Source organism: Rhinopithecus roxellana, chromosome 15, assembly GCF_007565055.1.
Source record: "Rhinopithecus roxellana isolate Shanxi Qingling chromosome 15, ASM756505v1, whole genome shotgun sequence".
NCBI classification, from domain to species: Eukaryota; Metazoa; Chordata; class Mammalia; order Primates; family Cercopithecidae; genus Rhinopithecus; species Rhinopithecus roxellana.
In genome coordinates, this window is record NC_044563.1 from 85564583 (window position 1) to 85581003 (window position 16421).

The 16421-nt window shown below is 39.3% G+C and overlaps 1 pseudogene; it reads left to right on the forward strand.

Annotated features, from left to right (window-relative positions):
• The first annotated feature begins 12835 nt into the window (after nucleotides 1-12835).
• LOC115893492 lies at nucleotides 12836-13829 on the forward strand (annotated as a pseudogene).
• Nucleotides 13830-16421: the final 2592 nt, after the last annotated feature.

Here is a 16421-nt window from a genome sequence, read left to right on the forward strand (position 1 = left end):
CCAGCCTGGGCAACAGAGCGAAACTCCATGTCAAAAAAATTTAAAAAAAAAGAAATATATATAAAAACTGAGAAAACAAAAACAAGAGGACAAATAAGCAAACAAGTTCATTGAAGTATTTATTGCACTGAATACATAGTTCAATTATAGAGAATGTTTTTAAAAGGTTACTGATTATTCCAAATCGTGAACTAGGTATATCTTGTCATGTATTTATGTATTTAAAAAGTTCCTTTGCAGGATTATTATGCTTTCATTTAGAAGTTTTGCATATCAATTTGTTAGAGTTAGGTCAAAGCATCTGATGTTTTGTGATGCCATTTAAAAATATATAATTTTCAAGATTTTAATTTATCAATTTTTTACTATTAGTATAGAAAAATGTAATTAATTTTTAAATTATTATTTTTTTTCCAGGTAGGCACATTTATTTAGTTTGAAATTCTGAGAAGAGAAAATGTTTAAATTACTTAATTAATGATTTTAAGACCAACTAAAAGGACTTGAAGAAAGAAAACCTCAGTTGGAATCTGATTTAGCTACACAGTTGCACTGTGTAAGCCCCATGGTCTCATTTAATCTAATTTGCAAAACTGCAACAATAACCTTTTTATCTTAAAGATATCTCTAGAGGATCATTCCTCTGAAGATGCTTTGTATACTTAAAAATGTTATCAAACACTATGCCCTCCAAACTCATCCCAAGATTATTAGTGTCATAGAATTTTATTTTGTGAAGGAAATTTAGTGAATATGTTTCATTACTTAGCACTGTATGTGAAATACAGCAAGTCCTAGGACAGTTAATACCACATTTGTCTAATTAATGTGCATATGATCTACCAGTTACTCAATACCAAGATAATCATGATTTTTCTTTTTTTTTTTTTTTTTAATGAAAACTAGTTTACTGCTTTTAAAATGCTGATAGTCATCTGAGCCTTCAGCAATTATGCTGGTGGAGGGTTTTGCCTCAGTGACTGATAAAGGTGGTGATTGCTGAAAGCTGGGGTACGTGTGGCAATTCTTTTGTTTTTTTTATTATACTTTAAGTCCTAGGGTACATGTGCATAACGTGCAGGTTTGCTACATATGTATACTCGTGCCATGTTGGTGTGTTGCACCCATCAACTCGTCAGCACCCATCAATTCGTCATTTATATCAGGTATAACTCCCAGTGCAATTCCTCCCCCCTCCCCCCTCCCCATGACAGGCCCCGATGTGTGATGTTCCCCTTCCCGAGTCCAAGTGATCTCATTGTTCAGTTCCCACCTATGAGTGAGAACATGCGGTGTTTGGTTTTCTGTTCTTGTGATAGTTTGCTAAGAATGATGGTTTCCAGCTACATCCATGTCCCTGCAAAGGACACAAACTCATCCTTTTTTATGGCTGCATAATATTCCATGGTGTATATGTGCCACATTTTCTTCATCCAGTCTGTCACTGATGGACATTTGGGTTGATTCCAAGTCTTTGCTATTGTGAATAGTGCCACAAAAAACATACGTGTACATGTGTCTTTATAGCAGCATGATTTATAATCCTTTGGTACATACCCAGTAGTGGGATGGCTGGGTTATATGGTATATGTAGTACTAGATCCTTGAGAAATCGCCATACTGTTTTCCATAATGGTTGAACTAGTTTACAATCCCACCAACAGTGTAAAAGTGTTCCTATGTCTCTACATCATCTCCAGCACCTGTGGTTTCCTGACTTTTTAATGATTGCCATTCTAAGTGCTGTGAAATGGTATCTCATTGTGGTTTTGATTTGCATTTCTCTGATGGCCAGTGATGATGAGCATTTTTTCATGTGTCTGTTGGCTGTATGAATGTCTTCTTTTGAGAAATGTCTGTTCATATCCTTTCCCCACTTTTTGATGGGGCTGTTTGCTTTTTTCTTGTAAATTTGTTTGAGTTCATAGTAGATTCTGGATACTAGCCCTTTGTGAGATGAGTAGATTGCAAAACTTTTCTCCCATTCTGTAGGTTGCCTGTTCACTCTGGTAGTAGTTTCTTTTGCTGTGGAGAAGCTCTTTAGTTTAATTAGATCACATTTTCCAATTTTGGCTTTTGCTGCCATTGCCTTTGGTGTTTTAGACATTAAGTCCTTGCCCATGCAGATGTCCTGAAAGGTACAACCTAGGTTTTCTTCTAGGGTTTTTATGGTATTAGGTCTAACATTTAAGTCTCTAATCCGTCTTGAATTAATTTTGGTATAAGGAGTAAGGAAAGGATCTAGTTTCAGCTTTCTACTTATGGCTAGCCAATTTTCCCAGCACCATTTATTAAATAGGGAATCCTTTCCCCATTTCTTGTTTCTCTCAGGTTTGTCAAAGATCAGATGGCTGTAGATGTGTGGTATTATTTCTGAGGACTCTGTTCCGTTCCATTGGTCTATATCTCTGTTTTGGTACCAGTACCATGCTGTTTTGGTTACTGTAGCCTTGTAGTATAGTTTGAAGTCAGGTAGCATGATGCCTCCAGCTTTGTTCTTATGACTTAGGATTATCTTGGCAATGTGGGCTCTTTTTTGGTTCCATATGAACTTTAAAGCAGTTTTTTCCAATTCTGTGAAGAAACTCATTGGCAGCTTGATGGGGATGGCATTGAATCTATAAATTACCTTGGGCAGTATGGCCATTTTCATGATATTGATTCTTCCTATCCATGAGCATGGTATGTTCTTCCATTTGTTAGTGTCCTCTTTTATTTCACTGAGCAGTGGTTTGTAGTTCTCCTTGAAGAGGTCCTTTCCATCCCTTGTAAGTTGGATTCCTAGGTATTTCATTCTCTTTGAAGCAATTGAGAATGGAAGTTCATTCCTGATTTGGCTCTCTGTTTGCCTGTTACCGGTGTATAAGAATGCTTGTGATTTTTGCACATTAATTTCGTATCCTGAGACTTTGCTGAAGTTGCTTATCAGCTTAAGGAGATTTTGGGCTGAGACAACGGGGTTTTCTAAATATACAATCATGTCATCTGCAAACAGGGACAATTTGACTTCTTCTTTTCCTAACTGGATACCCTTGATTTCTTTCTCTTGCCTGATTGCCCTAGCCAGAACTTCCAACACTATGTTGAATAGGAGTGGTGAGAGAGGGCATCCCTGTCTTGTGCCAGTTTTCAAAGGGAATTTTTCCAGTTTTTGCCCGTTCAGTATGATATTAGCTGTGGGTTTGTCATAAATAGCTCTTATTATTTTGAGGTACGTTCCATCAATACCGAATTTATTGAGCGTTTTTAGCATGAAGGGCTGTTGAATTTTGTCAAAAGCTTTTTCTGCATCTATTGAGATAATCATGTGGTTCTTGTCTTTGGTTCTGTTTATATGCTGGATTACGTTTATTGATTTGCGAATGTTGAACCAGCCTAGCATCCCAGGGATGAAGCCCACTTGATCATGGTGGATAAGCTTTTTGATGTGCTGTTGAATCTGGTTTGCCAGTATTTTATTGAGGATTTTTGCATCAATGTTCATCAGGGATATTGGTCTAAAATTCTCTTTTTTTGTTGTGTCTCTGCCAGGCTTTGTTATCAGGATGATGTTGGCCTCAAAAAATGAGTTAGAGAGGATTCCCTCTTTTTCTATTGATTGGAATAGTTTCAGAAGGAATGGTACCAGCTCCTCCTTGTACCTCTGGTAGAATTCAGCTGTGAATCCATCTGGTCCTGGACTTTTTTTGGTGGGTAGGCTATTAATTGTTGCCTCAATTTCAGAGCCTGCTATTGGTCTATTCAGGGATTCAACTTCTTCCTGGTTTAGCCTTGGGAGAGTGTAAGTGTCCAGGAATTTATCCACTTCTTCTAGATTTTCTAGTTGATTTGCGTAGAGGCATTTATAGTATTCTCTGATGGTAGTTTGTATTTCTGTGGGGTCAGTGGTGATATCCCCTTTATCATTTTTTATTGCGTCTATTTGATTCCTCTCTCTTTTCTTCTTTATTAGCCTTGCTAGCGGTCTGTCAATTTTGCTGATCTTTTCAAAAAACCAACTCCTGGATTCATTGATTTTTTGGAGGGTTTTTTGTGTCTCTATCTCCTTCATTTCTGCTCTGATCTTAGTTATTTCTTGCCATCTGCTAGCTTTTGAATGTGTTTGCTCTTGCCTCTCTAGTTCTTTTAATTGTGATGTTAGAGTGTCAATTTTAGATCTTTCCTGCTTTCTCTTGTGGGCATTTAGTGCTATAAATTTCCCTCTACACACTGCTTTAAATGTGTCCCAGAGATTCTGGTATGTTGTATCTTTGTTCTCATTGGTTTCAAAGAACATCTTTATTTCCGCTTTCATTTCGTTATGTACCCAGTAGTCATTCAGGAGCAGGTTGTTCAGTTTCCATGTAGTTGAGCGGTTTTGATTGAGTTTCTTAGTCCTGAGTTCTAGTTTGATTGCACTGTGGTCTGAGAGACAGTTTGTTATAATTTCTGTTCTTGTACATTTGCTGAGGAGTGCTTTACTTCCAATTATGTGGTCAATTTTGGAATAAGTGCGATGTGGTGCTGAGAAGAATGTATATTCTGTTGATTTGGGGTGGAGAGTTCTACAGATGTCTATTAGGTCCGCTTGGTGCAGAGATGAGTTCAATTCCTGGATATCCTTGTTAACTTTCTGTCTCGTTGATCTGTCTAATGTTGACAGTGGAGTGTTGAAGTCTCCCATTATTATTGTATGGGAGTCTAAGTCTCTTTGTAAGTCTCTAAGGACTTGCTTTATGAATCTGGGTGCTCCTGTATTGGGTGCATATATATTTAGGAGAGTTAGCTCTTCATGTTGAATTGATCCCTTTACCATTATGTAATGGCCTTCTTTGTATCTTTTGATCTTGGATGGTTTAAAGTCTGTTTTATCAGAGACAAGGATTGCAACCCCTGCTTTTTTTTTGTTCTCCATTTGCTTGGTAGATCTTCCTCCATCCCTTTATTTTGAGCCTATGTATGTCTCTGCATGTGAGATGGGTCTCCTGAATACAGCAGACTGATGGGTCTTGACTCTTTATCCAGTTTGCCAGTCTGTGTCTTTTAATTGGAGCATTTAGTCCATTAACATTTAAGGTTAATATGGTTATGTGTGAACTTGATCCTGCCATTATGATATTAACAGGTTATTTTGCTCATTAGTCGATGCAGTTTCTTCCTAGCCTCGATGGTCTTTACATTTTGGCATGTTTTTGCAATGGCTGGTATCGGTTGTTCCTTTCCATGTTTAGGGCTTCCTTCAGGGTCTCTTGTAAGGCAGGCCTGGTGGTGACAAAATCTCTAAGCATTTGCTTATCTGTAAAGGATTTTATTTCTCCTTCACTGATGAAACTTAGTTTGGCTGGATATGAAATTCTGGGTTTAAAATTCTTTTCTTTAAGAACGTTGAATATTGGCCCCCACTCTCTTCTGGCTTGTAGAGTTTCTGCCGAGAGATCTGCTGTTAGTCTGATGGGCTTCCCTTTGTGGGTAACCCGACCTTTCTCTCTGGCTGCCCTTAAGATTTTTTCCTTCATTTCAACTTTGGTGAATCTGGCAATGATGTGTCTTGGAGTTGCTCTTCTGGAGGAGTATCTTTGTGGCGTTCTCTGTATTTCCTGAATTTGAATGTTGGCCTGCCCTACTAGGTTGGGGAAGTTCTCCTGGATGATATCCTGAAGAGTGTTTTCCAACTTGGTTCCATTTTCCCCCTCACTTTCCGGCACACCAATCAGACGTAGATTTGGTCTTTTTACATAATCCCATACTTCTTGCAGGCTTTGCTCATTTCTTTTTCTTCTTTTTTCTTTTGGTTTCTCTTCTCGCTTCATTTCATTCATTTGATCTTCAATCGCTGATACTCTTTCTTCCAGTTGATCGAGTCGGTTACTGAAGCTTGTGCATTTGTCACGTATTTCTCGTGTCATGGTTTTCATCTCTGTCATTTCGTTTATGATCTTCTCTGCATTATTTAGTCTAGCTGTCAATTCTTCCACTCTTTTTTCAAGATTTTTAGTTTCTTTGCGCTGGGTACGTAATTCCTCCTTTAGCTCTGAGAAGTTTGATGGACTGAAGCCTTCTTCTCTCCTCTCGTCCAAGTAATTCTCTGACCAGCTTTGATCCGTTGCTGGCGATGGGCTGCGCTCCTTCGCAGAGGGAGATGCGCTCTTATTTTTTGAATTTCCAGCTTTTCTGCCCTGCTTCTTCCCCATCTTTGTGGTTTTATCTGTCTCTGTTCTTTGATGGTGGTGACGTACTGATGGGGTTTTGGTATAGGTGTCCTTCCTGTTTGATAGTTTTCCTTCTGACAGTCAGAAGGACTGTCTGTTGGTCTGTTGGAGATTGCTTGAGGTGCACTTCAGACCCTGTTTGCCTGGGTATCAGCAGCAGAGGTTGCCGAAGATAGAATATTGCTGAACAGCGAGTGTACCTGTCTGATTCTTCCTTTGGAAGTTTCCTCTCAGGGGTGTACTCCACCCTGTGAGGTGTGGGGTGTCAGACTGCCCCTAGTGGGGGATTTCTCCCAGCTAGGCTACTCAGGGGTCAGAGACACACCTGAGCAGGCAGTCTGTCCGTTCTCAGATCTCAACCTCCGCGTTGGGAGATCCACGGCTCTCCCCAAAGCTGTCAGACAGAGTCGTTCGCGTCTACACCCTCTCCCGCTACTTCCCCTGTTGGTCTTCAGCTGTGCGCTGTCCCCAGAGGTGGAGACTACAGAGACAGGCAGGCTTCCTTGAGCTGCTGTGAGCTCCACCCAGTTCGAGCTTCCCAGTGGCTTTGTTTACCTACTTAAGCCTCAGCAATGGCAGGCGCCCCTCCCCCAGCCTCGCTGCTGCCTTGCGGATAGATCGCCGCAGACTGCTGTGTTAGCAGTGAGGGAGGCTTCGTGGGCGTGGGACCCTCCCGGCCAGGATTGGGATATATTCTCCTGGTGTGCCTGTATGCTTACAGCGCTGTATTGGGGTGGGAGTTACCCGATTTTCCAGGTGTTGTGTGTCTCAGTTCCCCTGGCTAGGAAAACGGATCCCCTTCCCCCTTGCGCTTCCAGGTGAGGCGATGCCTCGCCCTGCTTCAGCTCTCGCTGGTCAGGCTGCAGCAGCTGACCAGCACCGATTGTCCGGCACTCCCTAGTGAGATGACCCCAGTACCTCAGTTGAAAATGCAGAAATCACCGGTCTTCTGTGTCGCTCGCGCTGGGAGTTGGAGACTGGAGCTGTTCCTATTCGGCCATCTTGCTCCGCCCCCCTATGTTTTATTCTAAGAGTTTCATTGTTTTAGTTATGTTTAATTTTTTGATTCTTTTAAATTTAATTTTTGTATATATATAGTGTTAAGGGTGCAACTTTACTTTTTTTTTTTTTTTGAGACAGGTCCTTGCTCTGTTGCCAGACTGGCATGCAGCGGTGCAATCTCAGCTCACTGCAACCTCCACCTCCTGGATTCAAGTGATTCCCCTGCTTCAGCCTCCCAAGTAGCTGGGATTACAGGCACGTGCCTCTACACCTGGCTAATTTTTTGTATTTTAGTAGAGACAAGGTTTCACCATGTTGGCCAAAATGGTCTCAATCTCCTGGCCTCGTGATCTCCCCACTTCGGCCACACAAATTGCTGGGATTACAGACGTGAGCACCTGCACACGTAAAACTTCCCTCTTTTATCATGTGCATATCCTGTTGTCCTGGCACCAAATTGAAAAGTTTTATTAAAATTTTAGTTGATAAATAATAATGGTATTTATTATGGGGTGAATTGTGATGTTTTGATATATATGTACATTATAAAATTATCAAATCATGATAATTAGCATGTCTGTCACCCAAATGTTTCTTGATTCTTTGTGGTGACAACATTAAAAATCCTCTCTTTTAGCTATTTTGAAATACACAATAAATTTCAACTCTTATTTCAGATACAGGGGATACTTGTACAGGTTCGTTACATGGGACTGTTGCAGGATGTTAAGGTTTGGGGTATGAATTCCATCACTCAGATAGTGAACATAGTACCCAAAAGGCAGTTTTTCGACCTACTTCTTCCCTCCAGCCTCTAATAGTCCACAGTGACTATTGTTCCCATATATATGTCCATGTGTTGTTTAACTTCCATTTATAATTGAGAACATGCATTATTTGAGTTTCTTTTCCTGTGTTAATTTGCTTAGAATTATGACCTTTGGCTCCATCTCAATTGCTGCAAAGAATATGATTTCATTCTTTTCATGGCTGCATAGTATTCCATGGTGTGTATATGTACCACTTTTTAAAATCCAATCTACCATTGATGGACACCTGGATTAATTCTACTCTTTCATGGGGCAGATTGCCAGCATTGTTTTTGTGGAATCTGAGAAGGGATATTTTGGATGGCTTGCAGCCTATGGTGACAAAGGAGATATCCTCAGATAAAAACTGGAAACAAGCTTTCTGAGAAACTGCTTTGTGACGTGTGAATTCTTCTCACAAACTCACACCACTCTTTCATTGAGCAGCTTGCTAACACTGATTTCACAGAATCTGCAGTGGGATATTCTGGAGTGCATAGAGGAGTATGGTGAAAATGGAAATATCATCTGATGAAAAGTAGAAAGAAGCTTTCTCAGAAACTGCTTTGTGAGTGTGAATTCATCTCACAGAGTTACATCACTCTTTTATGGAGCAGTTTTCTAGCACTGTTTTTTGTGGAATCTGAGAAGAGGTGTTTTGGATCACTTTGAAGCCTATGGTGACAAAGGCAATATAATCAGATAAAGCTAGAAGGGAGCTTTCTGAGAAACGGCTTTGTGCTGTGTGAATTCATCTCTCAGAGTTACACCTTTCTTTTCATGGAGCAATTTCCCAACACCGTTGTCGTGGAATCTGCAATGGAATATTGTGAGCGCATTGAGTCCTATGGTTAACAAGGAATTATCCTCAGATAAACCTGGAGAGAAGCCTTCAGAGAAACTTTTGTGAGGCATACATTCATCTCACAGAGTTACACCACTCTTCTACTGAGCAGTTTGCTAACACTGTTTTCGTGGAATCTGCAGTGGGATATTCGGGAAGGCATTGAGGACTATGTTGAAAAAGGAAACATCCTCAGATACAAACTAGAAACAAGTTTCTGAGAAAGTGCTTTGTGCTGTGTGAATTCATCTCACAGAGTTACACCACTCTTTCATGGAGCAGTTTGCTAGCACTGTTCTTGTGGAATATGTGAAGGGATGTTTTGGATCACTTTGAAGTCTATTGTGACAAAGGAAATAACCTCAGATAAAAACTAGAAAGAAACTTTCTGAGAGACTGCTTTGTGAAGTGTGAATTTATCTCACAGAGTTACACAGTGGTTTTCATTGAGAAGTTTGCTAACGTGTGTTCGCGGAATCTGCAATGAGATATACGGGAGAGCATTGAGGCCTGTGTTTAAGTAGGAAATATCCTCAGATTAAAAACAGGAAGGAAGCTTTCTGAGAAACTGCTTGTGATGTGTGAATTCATCTCACAAAGTGAAACCATCTTTCATGGAACAGTTTACTAACACTGTTTTCGTTTAACCTGCAATGGGATATTGCGAGCGCATTGAGTGCTATGGTGAAAAAGGAAATATCATCAGATAAAAACTGGAGAGAAGACTTTGGAGAAACTGCTTTGTGATGTGTAAATTCATCTCAGAGAGTTACACTTCTCTTTCATTGAGCAGTTTGCTAACACTATTTTAGTGGAATCTGCAATGGGATATTTGGCAGGGCATTGAGGCCAATGGTGAAAAGGGAAATGTCCTCAGATAAAAACTTGAAAGGAGCTTTCTGAGAAACTGCTTTGTGATGTGGGATTTCATCTCACAGAGTTACACCACTCTTTTGTGGAGCTGTGTGCTAGCACTTCTTGTGTAATCTGAGAAAGGATATTTTTGGTCGCTTTGAAGGCCATGGTGGCAAAGGAAATATCCTCAGATAAAAACTAGAAAGGAGCTTTCTGAGATACGGCTTTGTGATGTGTGAATTCATCTCACAGAGCTACATCATTCTTTTACTGGAGGAGTTTGTTAGCACTGCTTCTATGGAATCTGAGAAGGGATACTTTGGATTGCATTGAAGCCCATGGTGGAAAAGGAAATAGCCTCAGATTAAAACCAGAAAGAAGCTTTCTAAGAAACTGCTTTGTGATGTATGAATTCATGTCACAGAGTTACACTACTCTTTCATGGAGCAGATTGCCAGCATTGTTTTTGTGGAATCTGAGAGGGGATATATTTTGGATGGCTTGGAGCCTATGGTGACAAAGGAAATATCCTCAGATAAAAACTAGAAACAAGTTTTCTGAGAAACTGCTTTGTGATGTGTGAATTCTTCTCACAGAGTCACACCACTCTTTCATTGAGCAGTTTGCTAACACTGATTTCCCAGAATCTGCAGTGGGATATTCTGGAGCGCATTGAGGAGTATTGTGAAAACGGAAATATCATCTGATGAAAAGTGGAAAGAAGCTTTCTGAGAAACTGCTTTGTGAGTGTGAATTCATCTCACAGACTTACATCACTCTTTCATGCAGCAGTTTGCTAGCACTTTTTTTGTGGAATCTGAGAAGGGATATTTTGGATCACTTTGAAGCCTATGGTTACAAAGGCACTATAATCAGATAAAGCTAGAAGGGAGCTTTCTGAGAAACGGCTTTGTGCTGTGTGAATTCATCTCTCAGAGTTACACCTTTCTTTTCATAAAGCGGTTTCCTAACACTGTTGTCATAGAATCTGCAATGGGATATTGTGAGCATTATCCCTTTGAGTACTATATTGAGTACCATAGTGAAAAAGGAATTAATCTCAGATAAAAACTGGAGAGAAGCCTTTGGAGAAACTGTTTGTGAGGTGTAAACTCATCTCACAGCGTGACACCACTCTTTTATTGAGCAGTTTGCTAACACTGTTTTCACGGAATCTGTAGTGGGGTATTCGGGAGGGCACTGAGGACTATGTTGAAAAAGGAAATATCCTCAGATACAAACTGGAAACAAGCTTTCTGAGAAATTGCTTTGTGATGTGTGAATTCATCTCACAGAGTTACACCACTCTTTCATGGAGCAGTTTGCTAGCACTGTTCTTGTGGAATATGTGAGGGGATATTTTGGATCGCTTTGAAGCCTATAGTGACAAAGGAAATATCCTCAGATAAAAACTAGAAAATAATTCCAGATCAAAAGTATGAAATGTCTTTCCATTAGTTTGTGTTATCTGTGATTTATTTCATCAAAGTTTTTTAGTTCTCCTTGTAGAGATCTTTTACCTCCTTGGTTAAATGTATTTCTACATATGTTAGTTTTGTGTGGCTATTTTAAATGGATTTGAGTTCTTGATTTGGTTCTCAGCTTGAAGAATACTGGTATGTAGAAGTGCTACTGATCTTTGTATGTTGATTTTGTGACACTGACTTTCCTGTATTCAAATCCCATAAGTAGAAAAGATTTCTAATACAACTCAGGAAAACATCATATCATAAAGTATCTTCCCTCCCTTCAGCAGAATCATGACATATCTTGGGAAGCAATTCCACACCATGAAATTGGACAGAATCTGGGAATATACAAACCCCAATACACATACCACTATACTTCCAATGCAGTTATTTAGGCCTGCATTATAGTCAAGTCACAGGAATATTTTTCCTTAAGATTAGTAGCACCATATTAGAACTCATTGCATTGAAAGGAGCATCAGAGTAACTTAACCCATGGCACTGCTCTGGATATGGCACTTCCCGAATCTGACAAACCCAATCACTCAATATAGTCCATCCATGGCCCAGAGCTTACCACAGAATACATCCTGTAGCAGCAAAGTTTCTAATCAAGTCCTAGCCTCATTTGCACACACCCAAGCACCTCACAGGTCTATTATGTTGCAGATAGAATCGCACAGGGCCAGTTACAACCCAGACTCAACCACAAGGCACACCAGACAGACTCAACTGTGACAGTAAACTAGCCTGCTGCCCACTTAAATATATTACTGTCCGTCAATATACCAGGGATACTATTACAGCATTAATGCAAACTAGACTCTCCCCAGTCTGAGGCAAGTATCTGACCTCAGTATCTTTTAAAAAGATAGAGACAATTACATTGCCACTACCTAGGTGGTACTATGAAGCGATTGTCCATTTATATAACGCAAAATGGAGAAGACAGAAAAGAAGATCATAAATCATAAAAGGCTCTGCAAAGTATCTGAGAGCATCCAGTGTTTTCTATTCAGGAAAGGAAACAAAACATAACATAGTGAGTGAAGGGTCTTTGAAGTTCTAAAAGGGAGCATTGTTTTTCTGGAATTATGCAATCGTTACCTTATGTGTCTTAATTTTAAAATTTTATTATCTCAAATCCAAACACCAGCTAACCAATCCTCCAACTTTACTGAGTCTCCTTTCACATAGAATATTCTTAATTTCTCAGATGTACTTTGCAAGAATGTATCATTCCTCTTATCATTTCCTCCTCAATCTCAGTCCAGTGATATTTTACACACACACACACACTTCATCTTGGATACTCTTTACATTTTGATTAACAAGTACAATTAGCAATAGGTATATGCTAATTTAATGCCATATGGAAAGTTTTTTCTTAGAGATTGAAGGGATGAAAAACATGGGAAGTGCAGGATTGCTATATTTTGGAAACTTTCTGCATGGTTTTCTGTGTAAGTGGGGCAAATATTTGAAAATGAGAGTGTCTTTTTAACTATATTTCATATTCCCCCTTTAGGTCTCTTATGCTGTATTATGGAGTTAAAGAATGGATTTTCTGTTTCTCCAAGAAATAGACACCATGCCGTGAAAGAAAGTTATGGTTTCTCACTGGAAGCAAGAAAACTCATGCAAGAAATGTGCCTGTAGGGAATTGCCACCAATATGCTTCATATAAACAACACAAGGTTTCACCCATCCACCTTCCTCCTAGTGGGGGTCCCAGGGCTGGAAGGATGTGCATGTATAGATTGGCTTCCCCTTCTTTGCAGTGTATCTAATAGCGCTTCTAGGGAACATCACTATCTTGTTTGTGATACAGACTGAACAGAGCCTCCACCAACCCATGTTTTACTTCCTAGCCATGTTGGCCTGCACTGAACTGGGCTTGTTTCCAGCAACTATTCTCCAGATGCTGGGAATTTTCTGGTTTAATCTTGGAGAGATTGTGTTTGGTGCCTACATCACGCAGATGTATACCATTCATATATGCACTGCCCTGGAGTCTGTAGTACTGACAGTCACGGTCATAGATAGCTATATTGCCATCTGCAACTCCCCGAGATATAGCATGATCCTTACCAACAAGGTAATAGCCATTCTGATCATAGTCATCATTGTCAGGACTTTGGTGTTTGTGACTCCATTCGTATTTCTCATCCTGAGATTGCCTTTCTGTGGTGTCCGGATTATCCCTCATACCTATTGTGAACACATGGGCTTGGCAAAGTTAGCTTGTGCCAGTATTAGAGTTAATGTTATATATGAATTGATTGCCTTCTCAGTGGGATACATTGACCTTTCTGTGATTGGATTTTCCTGTGTCCAAATCCTCTGAGCTGTCTTCCATCTCCCATCCTGGCATGTCCGGCTTAAGGCACTCAGCACATGTAGCTCTCACGTCTGTGTTATGTTGGCTTTCTACCTGCCAGTCCTCTTTTCCTTCATGATACACTGCTTTGGCCACAACATCCCTCGTTACATCCACATTCTTCTTGCCAATATATATGTGGTTTTTCCTCCCGCTCTTAACCCTATTATCTATGGGGTCAAGACAAAACATATACAAGAGCAGGTGCTTATGTTACTTAATCCTAAAAGCTTTTGGCATTTTGCCCCCAAGTGGATCTTCCACAACAATTCAGTTAGATGATAATGAGGTCATAACAAAATAAACACTGGAAACTTTTTTTTTTTACTACTTCTCTTGCATCCCCACATGAGCCAATAGCATTATAGCCCCTACAATGTCACGTGATTTCAGTATGGTCCATTGGAAGGTATAGCTCAAAGATTCCAAAACAATCTCTGTTTCACCCATTAAAAGTACAAAAAATACTCACATTTAAACCCCACGATACTACAAAATGCCTAAAGAGAGACAAAGGTTTTGTAAAAGTCATTGCCCAGTAATTTTAGATTCTCTGTATTTACATATCTGAAGCTGAAGTTCATAATGATTAAAATGATGTGGTATTTCATCAGAACCAAGCAGGATACAGTGGCAAGAGAAATTAACTAGGAGTCATAAGATCTAGATTTAAATACGGATTATGGCCTTACCTAAAATTTTGACGTGAGAATTTCACTTAGACTCTTTGAGTTCACAGTACCAAATTCATACTAATTTATAACATTTTATGAGCAGGGATGCTGAAGCTTAAAGGGAATGTTGTGAAAACCTGTGAAGCTTGTAAAGCATTAAAAGATTTGGAAACAAATAAAGTGAGTGCTTATTAAACATAATTATAGTGTAACTGTTATTTCTAATGTATGTAGATTTCATTTACTAATCCAGTTCTAGTATACAATCCCTGGTTTGAGGTCAGCTCTCCAGATCCAGATTATCCCAATGCATGGGGCTCTTCATGTACCTCTCAGTTTTTATCTTCTCAGGAGACTATAAAGCCTGAAGAGTTAACAGGAATCTATCCTGGGCTTAAGGACTCAGGGAAATCCCATCCTCCACAATCTTTGCTAGAGTGGGTTTTAGGGCAGACTGTAATAGTGTGGCTGTTGAAATAATATGAAGTCATTCTTAATAAGGTATAGAAGATAAATAGGACAATTTATTTCTTTGGGTATTCTAGGAGCTGCAAAAATGTGAAGCTGGCTTCTAATTGGAAATGGAGCCCTGATTGAAACTCAAGGTAGAGTGAGTAGGAATGTACAGAGAATAGTGCAAAAGTAATAACAATAAATGGCAGTATAAATTGACAAGTGGAAGTAAACTGAAGTGATACGTCATATAAATATATAAAGAAAAAGAAACCAAGTAATCATTTTCTAAGTAGATACTTTGAAATTGACAAAGAATTAAAGAAAAACTAAACAGATCATTTAACAAGGAATAAAGATAGAAAAAAATTCATTGTGGATTATCTTCTAAGTAAAATACCACCTTTCAATTATAGTTTATTTAATGTGTTATTATTTAATATTTTAATGATGAAAATCTCATTTTAGAGTCTGAATACTTACATTCGTATATTTAAAGGCTCTAATATGTTCAATTTTGTTCACTCTACCCAAAATATGTTTAACCACCAGACCACTTAATTTTGGTGTCATACGTTAAGAATTTCTACTATTTAAGAGTTTTCCTGTATCATTTCTGAGACTTTGCTAAATGTCACTTGCTCCAGAAAGTGAGTAATCTGAATGGAAATGGGTAATAGAAAACCATAGTTTCTAAGGAGCATAGAAACTAATACAGATGAGAAAACTCTATTCATAACCAAGTGTATGTTACAGGGACTGTAACATGGGAGCCAGGAGCATATTTGAAAATAGCACGGTGTGCACATAGAATTCCCAAGAAGGAAAGTTGTCTAGAGAGTTTATCAAGCTCTTGAGTTTTTTTAAACTCATTTTGTACATAGCCATCAATACTGTGAGTCTTGGAGCAGGTCGGCTGGGCTATACCAAATGTTATGGAAAGCATTGAATATTGGTCATCTTGGCTGAGTCCACGTCTGTGAAACATTGGCATGTTTCAAACCAATCTAAAAGGATTCAACTTTGCTTATTATTTCAAAATTCCAAGGCTGCTGAAAGGTAGGTCTTTACATACAGTCACCCTATTTGTCAGCTGAATATTTTCATCAGGGGCCACTGATGAAAATGTTGACCTCCACTAACCTAAGCCTGTCCATTGTTACTATCTCCAAGATGCTTAGTGTCTTCCAGTTCAACTTCAGAGAAATAGTTTTTGATGCCTTCCTTGTTTATATACAGATGCTTATGATTTATCTATGCACTAGCCTGGAATTTGGGGTACTAACTATCCTGGCCATAGACCACTATGTTGTATTTCGCAGTCCACTGAGATATACCATGATTCTCGTGAACAAGGTGGTAGCCATCCTATGAAGTCATGATAATGAGATCTTTCATCTTCATCATCCCTTTTGAGTTTCTCATCTTGCTGTTGTCATTCTGTGCTGCTCATATCATCCCCCACACGAACTGTGAGCACATGAGCATTGCCCATCTTTCCCATGCCAGTATCAGAGCCAATAATTTGTTTGGGATGGTTGCCTTTTTGTGGGATTTATTGACCTTATTGTAATTGGTTCCTCCTATGTAAAGAAACTATGCAGTGTTTTACTTACCACCATGGACTGGCCAGTTCGAGGCTCTCAGTACCTGTGGTTCCCATGTCCGTCATGCTTATCTTCTACATCCCAGTATTTTTTTCTGATGCACTGCTTGCTGAAAACATCCCTGGTTATATTTGTATATT